A 23365-nucleotide genomic window follows, 5' to 3' on the forward strand; every position below is an offset into this window, starting at 1 on the left:
AGAATTAGAATCCCTACATTGTGGAAACAGGCCCTTCGGCCCAACAAATTCACACGGACTCTCCAAAGAGTAAACCACCCAGAACCATTCAGCGATCGTATATTTACCCCTCACTAATAACTAATGCAATGGGCAATTTAGCAAGGCCAATTCACATATGTTGCACATTTTTGGATGGAAAGTTCCAGAATCAAACCAGTTCACTTCATGGTCAGTATCAGCACAGTCCTCTCCCTGGTGTGAGACCACAGGTTCTGCTGAAGCAAGCGACACAGCTCTGTGACCTCCTCATTGTCTAATCAAACTGGCTTCACACATTGCACCTGGAATAGGTACAGTATTGGAAAGTATTCCTGGAAATCCCAGAGAAGAAATTGTAGTGCCCTGCTCCCCACTGTTTACACAGTTTTCCTTCTGTGCAGTCTCTGCTCCATTTGTTAGCCGTGTTGAAGACCCCAATACACTGTGAATGCCTTGCCCACACCTTGTTCAGAGTGGGGTCACCAGACCCTCAGCTCTCCCTGAATGAAAGCAGTAGCTGATACACAAACCTGAGGAAACCATTAATACAACCTTCAGTGAATTTCTAATGACACGAGCAGGTCGAATCCATGTATACATGGTACACCCACTCTGTGTTTAAAATGCCTTTGAATTCTCAGATTCTTGTCAGTTGCTGATGAACTGTTACATCTCTGCACAGTCCCAGTGACCTGAAATATTAGCAGTTCCACTTGCCATAGAGTTAGTTGACAATCGCACCATTTTCTGTCCCTCAATCATGATGACAGCAACACCACTATTGCATGGAGAGTTGATTAGAGAAGACGGGGTGGCGATGGTCCAGCCTGTGGTCTATTAATCCAGGGACTCAGGTAACAACCGAGACCCTGGATTTGATCCCACCATGGCAGATGGTGGAATTTTAATTCAATCAACATCTGGAATTATGACTCAAATGAAACTATGAAACCATCATTTGTTGTCAGGAAAACCCACCTGGCTCCCTAATGTCCTTCAGGGAAGGAAATTTACCACCTTCACCTGGTCTGGCCTACATGTGACTCCAGACTCTCAACAATAGGGTTGACTCTCAACTTCCCTTTGAAATGACCAAGCCACTGGGTCCTCAGGGATCATTCCAGAGTATTTCCGCATTTAGTCTCTTAATCTTTGCAAGAAAGCTGAGGGAGTCTCATCTTTCTCCTGTCTAACTTCAAAGGCTTTAATCAAATTCTGCGACTTTGGAATTGCCTCTCTTATCCTTTTAGAATCAGGTCTTTCAATTCCCTCATTTTTCTCTATGCTCTGAGTTTTGATTTTCCCACTGGGGGTTTCTCCCTGTCCAGCATCCCCATCCCCAATGGGATGTTCCGTGTCCCATATTTTAATGGCTGCTCCTCATATAAGTCCCCTTTCTTCCCCAGTAAATAGTATATTCAAAATAGACATTAACTCAGTCCACGTATAGAGACTGGGCCCAAAACATTGATCAATTTGTTCATACAACCCTACTGGATCTTCAACCAGGACCTTCATCTCCTTTTTAAATGTTCTGACCTCCCCACTGGTGAGGGGAGCACTTACAAATCCAATCTCTTTGTCCCCTTATCCCGAAGGGGAAAAGTCTTTACGTTGTTCTCTTTTTTTTTGTTTTTGTTTCTCCCCCTTTGGCTTTGGTTTAGATACTCCTGAGGCCTCCTCTACATATACTTTATCTTCCCTTTCTTTTGTTGAGGATTGACGGTCGGGAACAACAATGTCCCCGTCCACCGCCCCTTCGTCCTCCTCTTGTAGGACATCCGTTCCCTGTCCCTGTCTGTCTGTCTCTCCTCCTCCCCCATGTTCACCTAATCTTATTTTATGGTACGGGGGAAGGGGGGAGTGGGGTGCTCGCAGCCAAGAGGATCCCAGGGACTGAGTGGGGCAGAGGGGGAATCCCTTGTCTTTACTACCATCATTCCCAAACTGCCCTTCCAACAGGACGCATAGTCCGCCTCTTCTTGACTAAAAGGTTGTTTCTCATTCACATACAAATACTGACATACCCAATCCTGGTCCGAACCATACTTTGGCCAGAAGACAGCCAGACGAAGGATTGGTTCTTTGGTCCATACTAAACAACAATATTTAATCATTTTCTTTTTATCTTTTTCCCTTGTACAAGATTTACTTGTACATTCCTGCAACATCCTCCCTAATGGACTTTCAGGAGGAATGTTACCAGGGACTTTTTCTTACTTTACTTCGTCACAGTTCGACTTACTCTGCCTACCCCCATTTCTCGGGGCCCTCGCCAGTCCCTCAGCGATTAAATACCCCTTTTTCCGGCCACTAAGGCAATACTTAAAAATCAGTTTCTTGCCTTGGTCTGAGCAGAGCTGCCTGGCCCCTTTTTGCCATATTTTCTATCGACCTCCTTTTACTGTCTGATTCAGATTCTCTTTTGTGGGATTCGTACCAGTCGCCCCAGGGAGCGGACCAAACCTCAATTGGGAATGGGACGTGTCTTCCCAGTGTCCAGGGCCAGCTACTCCCCCCGGCGATGGAAGAATATCCCAGACAGCCCCCAATTGTGAGAAACGAAGCTCACTCACTTCAATAATTTCAGTCCGAGACAAGATCTGAAGCAATCAGTATGTTTATTATATGCTTGCAAGCGTGGTGCCTGAAATAGACACCCAGAGCTTAGCAAGTACATATCTTATATAGGATCCACTACTCCAAACCCGGTGCCCATTACTATTGTTTACCTTTTGCCTTATCCGGCCTTGTGCATAACAAAGTACAAGTTTTACCACATCCTGCTATGGCCCATTGTTAGGTATATCCTCCTTCACTGCTATCTATTTCCTCCATTTGTGACATTTCCTCCCTTTCCCCAACCATATTGATCCTTATGACCTTTTAATTGGGCTTTGTTTTTTGTGTTTTTGCAGAAGTGGGAAACAGATGCTTATAACTACTGCTTATACAAGCATATCTGGCTTAACCTACATCCTCACAGCACCTGATCTGTTTCTCTGTAACATCTACCATTGTTGCAGGCATGTTTCATTCTTGTATGCACATTTTAGCTCATACAAAAACAATTATATATTTCCTTCACATAGTTTTCATTCTTGATGACTCAGCTAGGGCGGCACAGTGGCACAGTGGTTAGCACTGCTGCCTCACAGCGCCCGAGACCTGGGTTCAATTCCCGCCTCAGGCGACTGACTGTGTGGAGTTTGCACGTTCTCCCCGTGTCTGCGTGGGTTTCCTCCGGGTGCTCCGGTTTCCTCAGTCCAAAGATGTGCAGGTCAGGTGAATTGGCCATACTAAATTGCCCGTAGTGTTAGGTAAGGGATAAATGTAGGGGTATGGGTGGGTTGCGCTTCGGTGAGTCGGTGTGGACTTGTTGGGCCGAAGGGCCTGTTTCCACACTGTAAGTAATCTAATTCTAAATCTAATCTAATTCTAAACAGCTCTTGGTTGAAACAATTATATACTGGTGTTGAGTTCATTTACCTTGCATAAGGAATTATGATTGCAGAAGTAACACTACTTTACCTATATCCCATAGTCATGATGGATATTGAGGTTAGGGATAGATCTTTGAGTATTCAAAGTCAAATCAACATAAGGAGGGAGGAAGTGTTGGGTATTCTAAAACGCATTGAGGCGGACAAGTTCCAAGGTCTGGATGGAATCTAGATTAGAGTGGTGCTGGAAAAGCACAGCAGATCAGCAGCATCCAAGGAGCAGGAAAATCATTGTTTCGGGCAAAAGCCCTTCATCAGGAATCTGACTTTGGGTCGGTGTTGGGTCCACTGCTGTTCGTCATTTTTATAAATGACCTGGATGAGGCCTTAGAAGGGTGGGTTAGTAAATTTGCGGACAAAACTAAAGTCGGTGGAGTTGTGGATGGTGACAAAGCATGTAGGAGGTTGCAGAGAGACATAAATAGGATGCAGAGCTGGGCTGAGAGGTGGCAAATGGAGTTTAATGTGGACAAGTATGAGGTGATACACTTTGGACGGAGTAATCGGAATGCAAAGTGCTGGGCTAATGGTAAGATTCTTGGGAGTCAGATGAGCAGAGAGATCTCGGTGTCCATGTACACAGATTCCTGAAAGTTGCCACCCAGATTGACAGGGTTGTTAAGAAGGCATACCGTGTTTTGGCCTTTATTAATAGAGGGATTGAGTTCCAGAACCAGGAGGTTATGCTACAGCTGTACAAAGCTCTGGTACGGCCACACTTGGAGTATTGTGTACAGTTCTGGTCACCGCATTATAAGAAGGATGTGGAAGCTTTGGAAAGGGTGCAGAGGAGATTTACTAGGATGTTGTCAGGTATGGAAGGAATGTCTCACGAGGAAAGGCTGAGGGCCTTGAGGCTGTTCTCATTAGAGAGAAGAAGGTTGAGAGGTGACTTAATAGAGACATGCAAGATAATCAGAGGGTTAGATAGGGTGGACAGGGAGAGCCTTTTTCCAAGTATGGGGACGGCAAACACGAGGGGGACACAACTTTAAAGTGAGGGGAGACAGGTATAAGATAGATGTCAGAGGTAGTTTCTTTACTCAGAGAGTAGTAAGAGTATGGAATGCTTTGCCTGCAACGGTAGTATTTTCACCATGTTTAAGTGCATTTAAGTCGTCACTGGACAGGCATATGGACATAAATGGAATAGTATAGGTGGGATGGGCTTCAGATTATTATGACAGGGCAGCACAACATCAAGGGCCAAAGGGCCTGTACTGCGCTGTAATGTTCTATGTTCCATGTTCTGGAACAAACAGAGTTTGTTAACCACGCCACGTGCTGGCGAGGCGAGGAATACGAAGAGAGCGGAATTGAACACATGGCTACAGGGATGGTGCAGGGTGGAGGGACTCAGATACTTGGATAATTGAGGCTCGTTCTGGGGTAAGTGAGACTTCTACAAATGGGATTGTTTACACCTGAACCAAAGGGTACCAATATCCTGGGAGGAAATTTGCTCTTGCTGTTTGAGAGAGTTTAAACTAATTCAGCTGGGAACCTGAATTGTAGCTCCACTGTGACATGAGGTTGAGAGCAGTGAGGTCATAAATAAGAGTTCAAGGTCGAAAACAGGAAGATGGTTTGAAGTGCATCTACTTCAACGCCAGGAACATCTGGAATAAGGTGGATAAACTTGCAGCGTGTGTTGGTACCTGGGACTTCAATGTTGTGACCATTTTGGAGACATAGATAGAGCAGGGACAGGAATGTTGTTGCAGGTTTCAGGGTTTAGATGTTTCAGTAAGAACAAGGAAGATGATGAAAGAGGGCGAGATGTGGCATTGTTAGTGAAGGACAGTATTACAATAGCAGGAAGTGATGGAAAAGCATTAGCCACCCTCCAGTCTTATGGCACCTCACTGTGGCTGTCGATTACACATAATCTTGGTTAGGGGTCCCTAGCTTGCCAGAATACCCTGGGATCCACGTGATGAGCTCCTGAGGATTTAGCTACCTGTATTCATTTGAAGACTTCCAGCACCTTTTCTTTTCTGTTGTGGATTCTTTCCAAAGCATCACTATGTATTTCCCATGTTCCCAACTGTTCATGTCTTTCTCCACAGTAAATTCTGAAGGGAAATATTTGTTAATATCCTAACCATCTACTCTAGTTCCACACCTAGACGGCATTGTTGATTTTTACAGGCCTCTATTCTTTCCTTATTTATTGTTTAGCCCTTGTGGAACCTTGTCAAAAAGCTCCTGAAACTTCAAATAAACCATATTCCCCCACCCACCATTCCCCTCCCTCATTCTTAACTATTCTACCAATTATTCTGCCTATAGCCATACCAACAAATAAAATCAAACAGGCTCATAGAAAGAAATATCTTTTATAAAACATGTCTCCCATTGTTTCCAAGAGTCCTGTTATTCTTTATTGTCATATCCTTTCTAACACATTCCAGCACATTTCAAACTTACTGTCAGGCTAACACCATTTGGTTTCAGAGTATTTGCTCAAAGGGTTTTGGGAGTCCCTTGTGTATCAATCTGAAAAAGGTTGCTTACAGGTTCCACGGGTAGTGGAGAAGGCAAATCAAATGCTGGCATTTATTTCAAAGGGAATGGAGAATAAAGTAAGGGAGATGTTGCTGAAACTATACAAGGTACGAGTCAGACCACACCCAGAATATTCTGAACTGAATGATTGCATTAAAGACAGGCTAGAAAAGCTTCACTAGACTGATCTTGTCAATCGAGGGCTTTGCTCATGAGATCATGAATGGATTGAGTTTGAACTCATTGGAGTTGAGAAGAATGTGTGAAAAATTTCATGAAACATTCAAGATTCCAACGATTTTGACAGGGTAGATGTCTGGAAGTTAGAAAATAGATTAGTGCCCACCATGGCTGTTTTGACCATGATGTTATTCCAATCTAATATCATCTACCTGTAAATGGTCCGTATTGCTCTACTCTCTGTATGTTCATATGTTTGTCTAAATGCCACTTGAAAACTTTGCTAACATTTCTGCTTCTAAAATCTCCCAGGGCACCTTCTGTTCGTTTCATAAAAAAACACTTGCCTCAGACATTTCATTTAAACATTTCCGTCTCACCATAATCCTATGCACCATTGTATTTGTCACTTGCACATTCAAAAAGAGATTTCAATTATTCACATTGTCATTGCCTCTGCCTCTCCTAATTTTATATTCCTGTACCTGGTTGCCCCTTAGTCACTTACACTCTGACAAAACAATCCAAGTTTGTCCAATCTCACCAGAAAGATAACACATTCTCAAAACATCGAAAACAGGCAACATGCTGGTAATCTGCTTTTGCACTCTTTCCAAATTCTCCATATCCTTCCTATTGTGTGGTAATGAGAACTGCCCGCAGTACACCAATTGTATCCAAACCAATCTCAAACAGTTAGAGCATGATGTTCAACCCTCGACACTCAAATCTGCAAGTAATGGGGACAGGCTTTCTTTCCCAACTTATCCACTTGTTTTACCAGTTTCAGGCAGCGATGGAAATGCACCAAAATCTCTGGATATATCATTGCCCCACAGTCTCCTAACTATCTCACACTTGTCCAGATTAAACTCACTTTGCTATTTCTCCACCTACCTTTCAAGCTGATCTATATCTTACTGTAAACTTTGATAGCCTTCCTTAGTGTCCACAACTCCACTAATCATCTAGTCATCTGCAATAATTATCTTTAGCATTTTCTTTGATTTCTCTAGTGGGAGAAGCTGCAAACAGGTGGCACAAAATCCAAGCAAGGGCTCACTCGTTCACGATACATGATGGCTCAGTGGTTAGCACTGCTGCCTCATAGCGCTAGGGACCCTGGTTTGATTCCAGCCTTGGGAGACTGTCTATGTGGAGTGTGCACATTCTCCCTGTGTCAGTGTGGGCTTCCTCTGGGTGCTCTGGTTTCCTCCCACAATCCAAAGTTGTGCAGATCAGGCAATTTGGCCATGCAAAGTTGCCCACAGTGTTAGGTGCATTAGTCAGAGATATAATGTAGGGGAATGGATCTGGATTGGGTACTCTCCGGAGGATCTTGTTGGGCCAAATAGCCTGCTGCCACACTGTAGGGAATCTAATCTAAAGACAGTGATGAGGAGTAATGTGTTCACTCAGAGGATCGTGAATCTGTGGAATTCCTTACTGCAGAGGGCTGTCAAGGCTGGGTCTTTCAGTATGTTTACAGTAGAAATGGCCACATTTTACTTTAGCAGGGAAACAAGGATTACATGGAAAACACAGGAAAGTAGAGTTTGGGATCATCAGATCTACCATGATCTCATTCAATCGCAGAAATACCTGATGGGCCAAATGGCTTCATTCCACTTCTGTGTCGCATGATCTTCGCTTAATCAGTCTCAACCTCAATAAAAGATTGTATAATATTATGGTTCTGTGCTCACAGAACTTGTTTATAATGAGATTATTCATTTATCATTACACAGCATTTGATCCAGAATCGCCCATTCTATGTTGTGATAGAAAACCATCTCAGATACAATCTAGGACTCCATCCATTGCAGTTATCCAGTCGGGAATGAGATTTCTATCAGACATAGTTACTTCAGTGCCCTTGCTACAAGTACCTGACTGAAACCATATTTGCATGACCATCCCTGGCTGGTGCTGCACAAGAATTTCTATTAACAGTTGCTGCCCCTTTTTGTTTCTCAGCTTCGGCCAGAAAGAATCTGCATTTTGATCTTCCCATCCACATGGCTGTCTCACTAATACACTGACTGCATCTGTTCTTCACAACACAACTTGATCTCATTTGGTTTTTTGCCTATTTTGCCTAAATCCCAACAACCCTTCGATATTCACTTCCCAGCCATGGTCATTCTGCAGCCGCATCTTTATATTGACTGTTCAATCATACCAGATCATTTCAGTTAATGCTGTCATTCCACCTGCCTTATCACAAATTTTCAGTAATTGTAGGGGTGTAGGGACAGATTGATGTCACAGAGATAGCAATTCTTATAGGGACTCGAAGATGTTACAGAGTCAAACAGAGGTTGAGAATGTTCGTGGGTGAAAGCACTTTAGGGATTAGAGGAATTTACAGAGATAATGGTGGCTGGAGGAGATTCCAGAGAAAGAGTTGGGTGTTGATCGAGTGTGGCAGACAGCCTGAAAGGCAAAGATAAGAGCATTTTAGAGAGAAGGTAAAACCAAGGACTGCAGATACTGGAAACCAGATTATAGATTAGAGTGGTACTGGAAAAGCACAGCAGTTCAGGCAGCATCCGAAGAGCAGGAAAATCGACACTTCAGGCAAAAGCCCTTTATCAGGAATAGAGGTGGAGTGCCTACAGGCTGGAGAGATAAAAGAGAGGAGAGTGGGGATGGGGTGAAAGTAGTATAGAGGACAATAGGGAGTGAGGGTGGGGATGGAGGTGATAGGTCAGCGAGGAGGGTGGGGGAAGGTAGCAAAGATTACAATGGGTGAATGGGTGTGGGATGAAGGTGACAGGTCAGAGAGGAGGGTGGAGTGGATAGGTGGAAGGGAACATAGGCAGGTAGGACAAGTCATGGGGGTCAGTGCTGAGCTGGAGGTTTGGAACTAGGGTGAGGTGGGGGAAGGGGAAATGAGGAAACTGGTGAAGTCCACATTGATGCCCTGGGGTTGAAGTGTTCCGCGGCGGGAAGATGAGGCGTTCTTCCTCTAGGCGTCAGGTGGTGAGGGAGCAGCGGTGAAGGAGGCCAGGACCTCCATGTCCTCGGCTGAGTGGGAAGGGGAGTTGAAATGTTGGGCTACAGGGTGGTGTGGTTGATTGGTGCGGGCATCCCAGAGATGTTCCCTAAAGTGCTCTGCTAGGAGGTGTCCAGTCTCCCCAATGTAGAGGAGACCGCATCGGGAGCAATGAATACAATAAATGATATTGGTGGATGTGCAGGTAAAACATTTATGGATGTGGAAGGCTCCTTTAGGACCTTGAATGGAGGTGAGGGAGGAGGTGTGGGCACAGTTTTTGCAATTCCTGCGGTGGCAGGGGAAGGTGCCAGGATGGGAGGGTGGGTTGTTGGGGTGTGTGGACCTGACCAGTTACGGAACGGTCTTTGCGGAAGGTGGAAAGGGGTGGGGAGGGAAATATATCCCTGGTGGTGGGGTCTGTTTGAAGGTGGCAGAAATGTCGGCGGATGATTTGGTTTATGCGAAGGTTGGTAGGATGGAAGGTGAGCTATGCGAAGCTTGGTCAGGTGGAAGGTGAGCTATGCGAAGGTTGGACAGGTGGAAGGTGAACTATGTGAAGGTTGGTTGGGTGAACCAAATCATCCGATGGCTCACCTTCCATCCTACCAACCTTTGCAGAAACTAAATCATCCGAAGACATTTCCGCCACCTCCAAACGGACCCCACCACCACCTGCGCCCACACCTCCTCCCTCACCTCCATCCAAGGCCCCAAAGGAACCTTCCACATCCATCAAAGTTTTACCTACACATCCACCAATATCATTTATTGTATCCGTTGCTTCTGTTGCAGCCTCCTCTACACTGGGGAGATTGGACACCTACTAGCAGAGCGCTTTAGCGAACATCTCTGGGACACTCGCACCAATCAACCACACCGCTCTGTGGCCCAACATTTCAACTCCCCCTCCCACTCAGCCGAGGACACCTGACGCCTGGAGGAAGAATGCCTCATCTTCCGCCTCAGAATACTTCAACCCCAAGGCATCAATGTGGACTTCACAAGTTTCCTCATTTCCCCTTCCCGCACTTCATCCCAGTTCCAAACTTTCAACTCAGCACTGTCCCCATTACTTTTCCTACCTGCCTATCTTCCTTTCCACCTAACCACTCCACCCTCCTCTCTGACATTTCACCTTCATCCCCACCCCCATTCACCATTGTCCGTTTAAGAGAGAAGACAATGGAATAAACTAGAGCAACAAACAGAGGTATGGAAGGTTGTGGAGACTGAAGAAGTTTACAGGTATCAGAACAGAGAACAAAAAACAAAGAAAATTACAGCACAGGAATAGATCCTTCAGCCCTCAAGCCAGCACCAATCCAGATCCTCAATCTAAACCTATTGCCTATTTCCTAAGGATCTGTGTCCCTCTGCTCCCTGCCCACTCATGTGTCTGTCTAGATACATCTTAAATGATGCTATTGTACCTGCCTCTACCACCTCCCCAGCCAATGCATTCTGGACACCCACCACCCTCTGTGTAAAGAACTTTCCATGCATATTTCCCTGAAACTTTTCCCCTCTCACCTTGAACCCGTGACCCGAGCAATTAATCCCTCACTCTGGGGAAAAAAGCTTTTTGCTGTCCACCCTGTCTCTACTCTCATGATTTTGTAGACATCAATTAGGTCCCCCTTCAACCCTCGTTTTGCTCATGAAAATAATCCTATTCTACTCAACTTCTCTCCATAGTAAGTGATCACCATACCAGACAACATCCTGGTGAACCTCCTCTGCACCCTCTTCAATACATCCACATCCTGCTGGTGATGCGACAATCAGAACTGTACACGGTACTCCAAAGTCTAATACAACTCTGACATGACCTGCCAGCTGTTATACTCAGTACCGGTTCCGATGAAGGAGAGCATGCCGTATGCCTTCTTGACCACTCTATTGAACTCCATTGTCATCTTCAGGGAACAATTAACCTGAACACCCAGCTCTCTCTGTACATCAATTTTCCACAGGGCTTTCCATTTACCGTGTAATTTGCTCTTGAATCGAATCTTCCAAAATGTACCATCTCGCATTTGCCCAGATTGAACTCCATCTGCTATTTCTCTGCCCAACTCTCCAATCTATCTATATTCTGCTGTATTCTCTGACAGGCGCCTTCACTATCTGCTACTCCAACAATCTTAGTATCACCTGCAAATTTGCTAATCAGACCACCTATATCTTCCTCCTGATCACTTATGTATATCATAAACAACAGTGGTCCCAATAGGGATCACTGTGAAAAATCAATGGTCACAGTTCTCCATTTTGAGAAACTGCCTTCCACTACTACTCTCTGTCTCCAGCAGACCCAGCTAGGTCTCTATCCAACCAGCTAGCAAACCCTGGACCACACACAACTACATTTTCTCCATCAGCCCAACATGAGGAACCATATCAAAGACCTGACTGATGTCCATGTATGTGGCACTTACAGCACTTCTCTCATCAGTCACTTTTGTCATTTCCTCAAAGATTTTTTATAAGTTGGTAATGCATGACTTTCCCTGCACAAAACCATGTTGCCTATCACTGATAAGCCCTTCGAAATGTCAATGGAACCCAGCCCTCAGTATCTTCTTCAGCAGTTTCCCTACCACTGAGATCAGGCTCACCGATCTATAATTACCTTGATTATTCCTCTGCCCTTCTTGAACAAGAAGAAACATTAGCAATTCTACAGTCCTCAAGCTTGCTGCAAAGATATCTGTTAATGCCCAGCTATTTCCTCTTTCGTTTCCCTCAGTAACCTGGGATAGATCCCATCTGGATTTGGGACTTGTCCACGTTAATGCCTTTTAGAATATTCAACACTTTTTCCCTCTTTATGCTGTCTTGACTGAGAGTAGTCAAATGTCTATCCCGAAACTCACCATCTATCGTGTCCCTCTTCTCGGTGAGCACTGATGCAAAGTACTTGCTAAGACTCTCACCCATTTTTTTTGACTCCATGCATAACTTTCCTCCTTTGTCCTGAGCGGGCCAAAACTTTCCCTTGTTACCCTCTTGCTCATTATGTGTGAATAAAAGGCTTTGGGATTTTCCTTAACCCTGTTTGTTAAAGATAATTCATAAGCCCTTTCCATCCATGTAATTCCTCATTTCAGATTGGTCCTACTTTCCTGACATTCTTCCAAAGCTTTGTTTGTTTTCATTGCCTTGACCTTATGTATGCTTCATTTTCCCTCTTCGCTAGTCTCACAATTTCACCTGTCATCCATCGCTCCCTAATCTTGCCAGTTCTGTCCCACATTTTCAAAGGACCATGTCTGTCCTACACTATAATCAACCTCTCTTTAATAGCCTCCCACGCATCAAATGTGGATTTCTTCAAAAAGCTGCTCCCAATCCACATTCCCGACTTCCTGCCAAATTTTGCTATCGTTGGCCTTCCCCCAATTTCGCACTCTTCCTTTCTGACCACTCTCATCTTTGTTCAAAAGTATTCTAAAACTTACGGAATTGTGATTACTATTTCCAAAGCACTCCCCCACTGAATGTTCAACCACCTGGCCAGGCCCATTCCCCCAAACCAGGTCCTTTCTGGCCCCTTCCCAAGTTGAACTATTTACTTACTGCTCTATAAAAACCTTCTGCATGCTCCCTACAAATTCTGCTCCATCTAGACCTTTAACAATAAGTAAATCCGAGTCATTTTTGGGAAAATTAAAATCTCCTATCACCACCACCCTGCTGCTCCTACATCTTTCCATAATCTGGTTACATATTGTCCCTCTGTCTCACGCTCATGGTTGGGAGGCCTGGTGTACAGCCCCAACATTGTTACCGCAACCTTCCTATTTTTGAGCTCTGCCCATATTGCCTCACTGATCGGGTTTTCCATAGTGCCCTCCTTCAGCACAGCTGTGATATCCTCTCTGACTGGAAATGCAACTCCTTCACCCCTTTTACCTCCCTCTCTATCCTGCCTGAAGCATTGATATCCTGGGATACTTAGTTGCAAATCATGCCCTTCCCTCAACCAGTAAGAGCAATAATATCTCAGATACTAATCCAAGCCCAAAGTTGATCTGCCTTACCTACTACATGAATGCGTCTCAGACCAGCAGTCCCTTTGCGTCATCATCTGCTCTCTGTCTTCTCTTCCCCTTAGTCACGCTGACTTCATTATCTAGCTCCTCACAGGCTTTAGTTGTTACCTCCTTACTGTCCACTAACCCTCTCAATTGGTTACTATTTCCCACCACATTAGTTTAAACCTTCCCTAACAAGTATGTTCTCAAACTTATTTAAATAGGAAGGCTGTGAATCTAGCAGCTTTTCCCAGTCAGACTCAGTTACAAACACAGGGAGTATCGCACAAACTGGAGGAGGTTCCGAAGGTGGAGATGGTTGTGAGGGAGGGTGAAGTTTACATAGATGAGGGTGAAAGAGCTGGAGAAGGATATGGAGATAAGTAGAGGGATGGAACGACTGGATGATCTAACATTGAAAGTCAGCCTTACAGGAAGTGGAGAGTCACATGGATTTGAATAGGTGCTACAGATCAGGAATTCTGCAGGGACTTGAAGGAATTACCCAACTCAGGAAGATTGTAAAAGCTCCACAGGTTGACAGTGTCATCAGGACTGAAAGAGGTTACGCAGAAAGGGAGGGCTTTAGGGGCTGCAGGATTTTCTGAACATCGTGGAAGTGTTGGGCAGTTTTTAGGCATTGCAGCAAGATACACTGAAAAATAATGTTTCTGGTGTTAGTGTATGAAAGAATCAGAAACTTCATGGGTCTGGAGAAAATAAGGGAGTTATGGACAGTTGTTTAGGCTGGAGAAGTTTACACAAGGGGGCAGCATGGTGGCTCAGTGGTTAGCACTCCTGCCTCACAGCACCAGGGTCCACGGTTTGATTCCAGCCTCGGGCGACTGTCTGTGGAGTTTGCACATTCTCCCTGTGTCTGCGTCGGTTTCCTTCTACAGTCCAAGGATGTGCAGGTAAGGTGAATTGGTCATGCTAAATTGCCCATAGTTTTAGGTGCCTTAGCCAGAGGGAGATGGGTCTAGGTGGGTTACTCTTTAGAGGGTCGGTGGGCCAAAGGGTCTGTTTCCACACTGTGGGGAATCTCATCTAAAAAAACCTCACAGAGAGACTTATAGAAGTTTGGACATTAGTGACAGCATGGTCTTCAGATACTGACGTACATTGGAGGAACGCAAATAGGCCTGACAAATGGAGAGTGAAATAGGGACTGGAGAAGTTTGCAGTTCGGGACTGGAAGACATTACAGATGCAGGGAGGGTTATGGAGGGTGGTGGAGGTTAGAGATAGGAAGGCTGCAGAGACTGCAGGGGATCACTCTGAGAGGGAGGTTTCTAAGAACAGGGGAAAGTAACAGATATAGAGAAAGTACAGTGCCTGAAGAGGTTACAGCAATCAGGTGGTTTCAAGGTGCAAGAAAATGTTACAAAGACAGGGATGGTTGTAGTGATCAGAAGAATTTACAAAGAGACAGCGATTTTTCAACACTGTAGGATGGTATGTAACAGAAATAGGAAGAGTTTAGCAACTGAAGGAAGTAACAAAGATCGGGAGAGTTGAAGGTATTGGAGCAGGTTTGATATATATGGAATACGGTGTAGGTTTGCTCACTGAGCTGTAGGTTTGATATCCAGACGTTTCATTACCTGGCTAGTTAACATCATCAGTGGTGACCTCCAAGTGAAGCAAAGTTGTTGTTTCCTGCTTTCTTTTTCTATCTTTCCCCTGAATGGGGTTCCTGGGGTTTGTGGTGATGTCATTTCCTGTTGGTTTTCTGAGGGGTTGATATATGACATCTAGATCTATGTGTTTGTTTATGGCGTTGTGGTTGGAGTGCCAGGCCTCTAGGAATTCTCTGGCATGTCTTTGCTTAGCCTGTCCCAGGATAGATGTGTTGTCCCAGTCGAAATGGTGGTTTTTTTCATCCGTGTATAGGGCTACAAGGGAGAGACGGTCATGTCTTTTTGTGGCTAGCTGGTGTTCATGTATCCTGGTGGCTAACTGTCTTCCTGTTTGTCCTACGTAGTGTTTGTGGCAGTCCTTGCATGGAATTTTGTAGATGACGTTGGTTTTGTCCATGGGTTGTACCGGGTCTTTTAAGTTGGTTAGTTTTTGTTTGAGAGTGTTGGTGGGTTTGTGTGCTACCAGGATTCTGAGCAGTCTTAGTAGTCTGGCTGTCATTTCTGAAACCTCTTTGATGTATGGTAAGGTGGTTAGGATTTCTGGCTGTGTTTGGTCTGCTTGTCGTGGTTTGTTCTTGAGGAATCTGCGCACAGTATTTTTTGAGTATCCGTTATTCTTGAATATGTTGTATAGGTGGTTCTCCTCTGTTTTCTGAAGTTCGTCTGTGCTGCAGTGTGTGGTGGCTTTTTGGAATAGTGTTTTGATACAGCTTTGTTTGTGTGTGTTGGGATGGTTGCTGGTGTAGTTAAGTATTTGGTCAGTGTTTGTCGGTTTTCTGTATACGCAGGTTTGTAGTTCTCCGTTGTCCTTTCTTTCGACTGTGACGTCCAGGAATGCGAGCTTGTTGTTGGTTTCTTCCTCCTTGGTGAACTTTATGCCTGTGAGGGTGTTGTTGATGATGTTAAATGTCTCTTCTATCTTGTTTTGTTTTGTGATGACAAAGGTGTCATCTACGTAGCGGACCCAGATTTTTGGTTTGATGGTTGGTCGGGCTGTTTGTTCTAGTCTTTGCATTACTGCTTCTGCGATGAATCCTGATAGCGGAGATCCCACGGGTGTGCCGTTGGTTTGTTTGTAGATTATGTTGTTGAAGGTGAAGTGGGTGGTGAGGTACAGGTCCACTAGTTTCATGATGTTTTCGTTGGCAATGTGATTGATGGTGGTTGGTGTGTGTGTGATGGTCTCCTCTAAAAGTGTGGCGAGTGTTTCCTTTGCCAGGTCGATGTTGATGGAGGTGAACAGTGCTGTTACGTCGAATGAGATCATTGCTTCTTCTTCCTCTATTTTGGTGTTTTTGATGATTTTTAGGAATTCCTGGGTGGAGTGGATGGAGTGCTGTGAGTCTTTTACTAGGTATTTCAGTCTTGCGTGTAGTTCTTTGGCCAGTCTGTAAGTTGGTGTTACGGGTAGTGAGACTATAGCTCTGAGGGGGCTCCTGGTTTATGGATTTTTGGTAGTCGTGGAGTGTTGGTCCCATCAGGTTTCATTTTCTGGAATTCCGTCTTGTTTAATTGTCCGGAATTGTGTAATTTTCTTCGGAGATATGTCATTTTGTTTTCTCGTTGTGGGGGCGGGTCTAGCACCACCTTTTGGTAAGTGTTGGTATCTGCGAGTAGTGCATTGTCTTTCTCAATGTGGTCCCTTCTGTTCAGGATGACTGTGAGCCGACCTTTGTCTGCAGGTAATATAACGATGTTTTTGTCTTTTTTGAGGTTTTCTAGGGCTTTCTTTTCTTGTGTGTTCAGTTTGTTTCCTTCCCTCTTTCAGACAGAGTAGGTTCAACTGTCTGTCTGATCATTTGTTGTGTTTCTTCCGTGAGATTGTTGTCCTTCAATGTGGTTTCTAATGCCGCGAGGTAATCTTTCTTGTCAGCGTCTCGGTAATTGAAATTTAATCCTTTTACTCGTACTGCTTTTTCTGTGTCTGATAGGGTCTGGTCTGATAAGTTCTGTATCCATGCCCCTGTGTTATCGGTTTTGTCTTTGTGAATTTGTCAAGTTTTTTCTTCAGGTCCCGATTTCCTTTATCTGTGTTTGTCGTTGTTTGGTGTTTATGGCTCGTTCTACCGCATCTGTCCATTCTTGATTTGTTGCTTGTTTGAATAACGGTTTTTGGCACGCAATCTCCCGGTTGTATTTTCAGAGTCTGTGGTGGGCGTCACTGATGAGTTCTCGGAGCATTCTGCGGAATGTTCTAGGTGTTGAAGGAGGAGGTTACAATGATAGGGAGCCCTGCCAGAGCTTGAGAAGGTTACACAGATAGGGAGGGTTGTGGGGACTGAAGAAGGTTATGGAGATAGGGAGTTTATAGAGAATCAGGGAAAGAGGAACAGGTAATAATGAAGCCTGTGATCGTTCTTTTCTGCGTTTCTTGAACATATAGAGTCATGGAGTCATAGAGATGTACAGCATGGAAACAGACCCTTCGGTCCAACCCGTCCAAGCTGACCAGATATCCCAACCCAATCTAGTCCCACCTGCCAGCACCCGGCCCATATCCCTCCAAACCCTTCCTATTTATATACCCATCCAAATGTCTTTTAAATGTTGCAATTGTACCAGCCTCCACCACATCCTTTGGCAGCTCATTCCATTTCCGTACCACCTTCTGCATGAAAAAGTTGCCCCTTAGGTTTCTGTTATATCTTTCCCCTCTCACCCCAGACCTATGCCCTCTAGTTCTGGACTCCCCCACCCCAGGGAAAAGACTTGCCTATTTATCCTATCCATGCCCCTCAAAATTTTGTAAACCTCTATAAGGTTACCCCTCAGCCTCCGACGCTCCAGGGAAAAAAGCCCCAGCCTGTTCAGCCTCTCCCCGTAGCTCAGATCCTCCAACCCTGGCAACATCCTTGTAAATCTTTTCTGAACCCTTTCAAGTTTCACAACATCTTTCCGATGGGAAGGAGACCAGAATTGCATGCAATATTCCAACAGCGGCCTAACCAATGTCCTGTACAGCCGCAACATGACCTCCCAAATCCTGGACTCAATACTCTGACCAAGAAAGGAAAGCATACCAAATGCCTTCTTCACTATCCTATCTACCTGCGACTCCACTTTCAAGGAGCTATGAATCTGCACTCCAAGGTCTCTTTGTTCAGCAACACTCCCTAGGACCTTACCGTTAAGTGTATAAGTCCTGTTAAGATTTGCTTTCCCAAAATGCAGCACCTCGCATTTATCTGAATTAAACTCCATCTGCCACTTCTTAGCCCATTGACCCATCTGGTCCAGATCCTGTTGTAATCTAAGTTAACCCTCTTCGCTGTCCACTACACCTTCAATTTTGGTGTCATCTGCAAACTTACTAACTGTACCTCTTATGCTCGCGTCCAAATCATTTACGTAAATGACAAAAGGTAGAGGGTCCAGCACCGATCCTTGTGGCACTCCACTGGTCACAGGCCTCCAGTCTGAAAAACAACCCTCCACCACCATCCTCTGTCTTCTACCTTTGAGCCAGTTCTGTATCCAAATGGCGAGTTCTCCCTGTATTCCATGAGATCTAACCTTGCTCATCAGTCTCACATGGGGAACCTTGTCGAACGCCTTACTGAAGTCCACACCGATCACATCTACCACTCTGCCCTCATCAATCTTCTTTGTTATTTCTTCAAAAATCTCAATCAAGTTTGTGAGACATGATTTCCCAAGCACAAAACCATATTGACTATCCCAAATCAGTCCTTGCCTTTCCAAATGCTTGTACATCCTGTCCCTCAGGATTCCCTCCAACAACTTGCCCACAACTGAAGTCAGGCTCACCGGTCTATAATTCCCTGGCTTGTCTTTACCGCCCTTCTTAAACATGAGCCTACTCCACCATTCAATATGATCATGACTGATCATTTAACTTACTACAATGTTCCTGCCTTCACTTCATATTCTGATCTTGTCGTGACTGGTGGCATTTAGTGATACGGAGGGCTGCAGTGACTGGAAGGTATTTAACAGAGATAGGGAGGACTGTGGAGGCTGTAACAGGTGACAGAGTGAGGAAGGTTTTTACAGAGGCATGTAGGAATGAGACGTAGTTACAGTCACAGGGAGGATTATGGGAGCTCATGTAGGTAATGGAAATAAATTGTGTCATCATGTCTGGAGGAGGTTAAAGGTATAAAGGTTTGTACCGATTGAAGGAGATTACATGCAAAGGGAGGGGAGTAAGGATCGGCGAAGTTTGCAGTGATTGAGTGTGATTTAGAGACAGGAGGAGTTGAAAGTCACCTTTGGACTGCAGGGACTAAATTATGTGATAAGGAGAGTAACTCTGGATGGTGTCCAGAGACAATGAAGATTCTAATAGCTGGTGGGGGTTATAAAGGTAGGGAGGCTTTTTTTGTAGAGATAGGGGAAGGTGTCATAGATAGTGAGGTTCGTAAGAGCACAACATGGTTACATACGTAAGAAGGTTTTTTTTTTCCAGCCTGGGAGGGATTACACTGACAGAGCTGGCTCAAGGGCTAATAATTCTTTTTCACAGATAAGGAGTGCTATAGGGTCTGAAGAAAATTACACAGATAGGGACGGATATAGGATTAAAGGCAAATACAGAAACATGGAGGGTTGTATTGGTAGGAGGAGTCAACTGGGATCGGCAGGACTGTAGGGGTTTACAGAGATAGGGAAGGTACTATCTACTGGAGAAGGCTGCACTGATTCAGATTGGAGAAGCTGACAGGGATAGAGAGTTTTCTGTGGACCAGAGGAAATTACAAACAAAATGGTGATAATGAAGCCTGGGACCTTTCTCTTCTGTGTTCTTTGTCCAGTACTGTAACATGTGGTGTCCTCAGTCATTGACTATAGAAATCCTCTACCTCATCCCTCTCCTGTTTATTGTGAGTGAACTTACCGTGCTGCAGGACTGAGTAAAGGATCCAGACCTCTCTCTCCAGCTGACATACAGGAGGCTGGAAGAACACAGTAAACCAGGCAGCCTGGCTTGTTGTGTTCTCCCAGCCTCCCGTTTGTCTGCTTTGGATTCCAGCATCTGCAGATTCTTTTGTCTCTCTCCATCCCTCTGGCTGACAAACCGCCTTCACAGAGGCAATAGACGAGACAAGAGTTGGGAATTCTGTTGAGTCAGGAACTCCTTGACAGCAATAAGGAGGGCTCTGGAGGCTACACATGATTAAAGAGATAGAACAAAGAACAAAGGAAATTAGAGCACAGGAACAGGCCCTTCGGCCCTCCAAGCCTGTGCCAATCCAGATCCTCGATCTACAACTTGCACGTATTTTCTCCGGCTCTGTATCCCTTTGTTTCCTGCCCATTTATATATCTGTCGACTACATCTTAAATGATGCTATCTTGCCCACCTCTACCACCTCCGCTGGCAACACGTTCCAGGTACTCACCACCCTCTGCACAGTGACCTTGCCACACACATCTTCCTGTAAACTTTTCCCCTCTGACTTTGAACTTGTGACCCCTAGTAATTGAGTCCCCCACTCTGGGACAAAGCTTCTTGCTATCCACCCTGTCTATGCCTCTCTATCAGGTCCCCGCTCAACCTCCGTCTTTCCTGTGAAAATAATCCTCTTCTAGTCAACCTCTCCTCATAGCTAGCACCCTCCATACCAGGCAACATCTCAGTGAACCTTGTCTGCACCCTCTCCAAATCATCCATGTGGCGACCAGACATGTACACAGTATTCCAAATGTGGCCGAAACAAAGTCTTATACAACTGTAACATGACGTGCCAACTCTTTATTCCATACCCCGTCCAATGAAGGAAAGTATGCCTTGTGCCTTCTTGACCACTCTATTGACCTGCATTGCCACCGTCAGGAAACAATGGACCTGAACACCCAGATCTCTCTCTACATCAGTTTTACTCAGGAATTTTCCATTTACTGTGTAGTTTGCTCTTGAATTGTATCTTTCAAAATGCATCACTTCACAAACCCCGGAGACTGCCTGAGCCCCACAATTGTTCTCCCCCGGGAGTGTGTGTTTGTGTGTAAATGAATGACAGGAGACGGGACAGTTTATAATAATTGTCTCTCTCTCTGTCTCTGCATCATTCCGTGTTTCAGCTCCCGAAACAAATCTCCCCGGGAACGGGAGGCGGAAGGACTGAGAGAGAAATGAAAATTAATTAGTTTTTCACAAACTCCTGCACCAAAAGCACAGCAAGATCCCACCGCTCGCTGCCTCCACAATCTGACAGGCTCCTCCCAACACAGCCCCTGATATTGAACCCAGGGACCGGGAACGGGAAGGTTACTCAGACTGCCTCAGGACTGTCCCAGTGTTTCTGTTTGAGGGGAGCAGGGTCAGAAATATTTATTGTCTCCCATCATCCCAACTCCCCCTCCCCACACACCACCCCCATTCCCATTGCCAGAGTCTTTGTCTCCCTCAGTGTCCAAGGTTCAGTCTCTCAGAAATCCCCCCTGGAGAGAGATGGAAATTGATCAAATCAAAGCTAAGATGTTCTGAAACAAAACTGGGGAGAAACAAATGAGATCCCATCACTGACTGATTTCCAAAGTCTCTATGTTTAATCAGCACCTCGCCCTGATCTTAAACCCAGAGAAAAGGAACAGATTTCAAATGGGATCAGGGGCAAATGCTTTCTGACTGCCCCCAGGGTTTATTTTCTGAGGGGCTGGGCAATGACTCAGTGGTGGAGAGTCACTCACCACAACTTGTGTCCCTCTCCCCCTTTTCCCACCACTCGCCCCCAGCCCCCATACCTTGGGTTTAATCTTCCCTGCTGAAAATGTGTTGCTGGAAAAGCGCAGCAGGTCAGGTAGCATCCAGGGAACAGGAGAATCGACGTTTCGGGCATAAGCCCTTCTTCAGGCATAAGCCCTCATTCCTGAAGAAGGGCTTATGCCCGAAACGTCGATTCTCCTGTTCCCTGGATGCTGCCTGACCTGCTTCGCTTTTCCAGCAACACATTTTCAGCTCTGATCTCCAGCATCTGCAGACCTCACTTTCTCCTCAAAGATTTTAATCTTCCCTGTCCAGCTGGGTTCTCTGACACTCCAGGGGGTAAAAAAAAGCACAAAAATCAAGACCAATGTTCCCCTGACCCACCCCCATTCAAAGGGCACTGCCCCCGTGCCCACTCCACCTGGAATTGGTGCAGTTTCTACATGAAATATTAATGAGGAACCTTCCACTGGTACAGGCACCTCTCTATCTGTGTGTCCCTGTCTCTCTCTTTCACTCCTCTCTCCCTCTGTCTGACCCTATCTACTTGTCCATCTTTGTTCAGCTTTCTCCTCCTGCTCTCACAAATCGATCAATGTCTTTCTTTCTCTGTCCCTTTCTCCCTCTTCCTCTTTCAGTGTCCCCACCCCAATCTCCAACTCTGCTCAGATTTCCCTTTCCTCGCGATAATCTCTCTCTCTCTATCTCTCTCTCTCTCCATTCCACACATGTTTTGATTGAAATGCCCTCTCCTGCCTCACGTTTGCCTTGTGCTCCAATCTCTGCGCCATGTCTCGGAGAGTGAGGGGATGACGGGAGGTGGTGGGAGGGTCAGAGCTAGGGGGGAAATGGAGGGACGGTGCACCCCAACCACTATCAGACCATCAGTGAAGGGCTTATGCCCGAAACATCGATTCTCCTGTTCCCTGCTGCCTGACCTGCTGCGCTTTTCCAGCAACACATTTTCAGCATCAGTGACCTCAGCCTAGGACCCTATGGATAGGCTAACGTAACATGTGAGGGTGAGCTGCAGGCCGAGGGAGTGCACAGCAAGATCCCACAGGTAGCTAGCTGTATGCAGGACCGACATGGTATTCCTTCAACAACCTGTCAGAGCCCACCTCCATGCACCAACCCCCCCACCTCCCCAGTGCCCCCACAGAGAGGGGCTGACATTGGAGTGAAGGGTATTCTGCACAGCTGGATCCCACCAGCTGTCCCCAGTTTCCCCCACTCCACATTGAATGAAACTGAAGGTTTCTGTACCTTCACCACCCATGTTCAGAACCCCTTGCCCTCACCTCCTGAATTGCCTGAATGTGAAAAGTGTTGCTCCCTGCTACTGTAAAGTCTATCCACGGACAGCAAGATCCCACAGGCTGTAATGTGAAAACAGCACCCCCCCCACCCCTCCATCTCCACTAAGCCATCAGCAAATACTAAACTCTCCCATTTCAACCTGGAGCTGGGCTGGGACTGAACACGAGAGTAAACCCTCACACCCTCCCTCCAGATCCGGCACCTAGCCCCCTACCACCCCATCCCTCTTTCAGCTGTCTTCCTTTTCCATCCAACAACCCCATCTTCACCCCCTGCCCCCACACTCCCCTCGTGCGGGATCCCACAGGAAGCAAAATGTGAAAATGGCCAATCGTTGATGGAGTGGGTTAATATCATCCTGAACGTTGGCCAAAAGTGAGTGGGGGTGGCGTGGGAGGGTGGTGGGGTGGGGGGTGTCAGATCCTGCATTTCTTGCCCCTTTGCAATGCTGAGGATCCTCCTCAGTCCCAGAGCCTACTCCAAAA

The 23365-nt window shown here is 45.7% G+C and overlaps 1 pseudogene; it reads right to left on the reverse strand.

Moving 5' to 3' along the window:
* The window catches only part of LOC148142764 (uncharacterized), a 123279-nt pseudogene that overhangs the window by 90149 nt on the left and 9765 nt on the right, over window positions 1-23365 (reverse strand).

Source organism: Chiloscyllium plagiosum, unplaced genomic scaffold (assembly GCF_037043375.1).
Source record: "Chiloscyllium plagiosum isolate Xiang-an unplaced genomic scaffold, Cpla_swu_hap1 HiC_scaffold_28, whole genome shotgun sequence".
Taxonomy (NCBI): Eukaryota; Metazoa; Chordata; class Chondrichthyes; order Orectolobiformes; family Hemiscylliidae; genus Chiloscyllium; species Chiloscyllium plagiosum.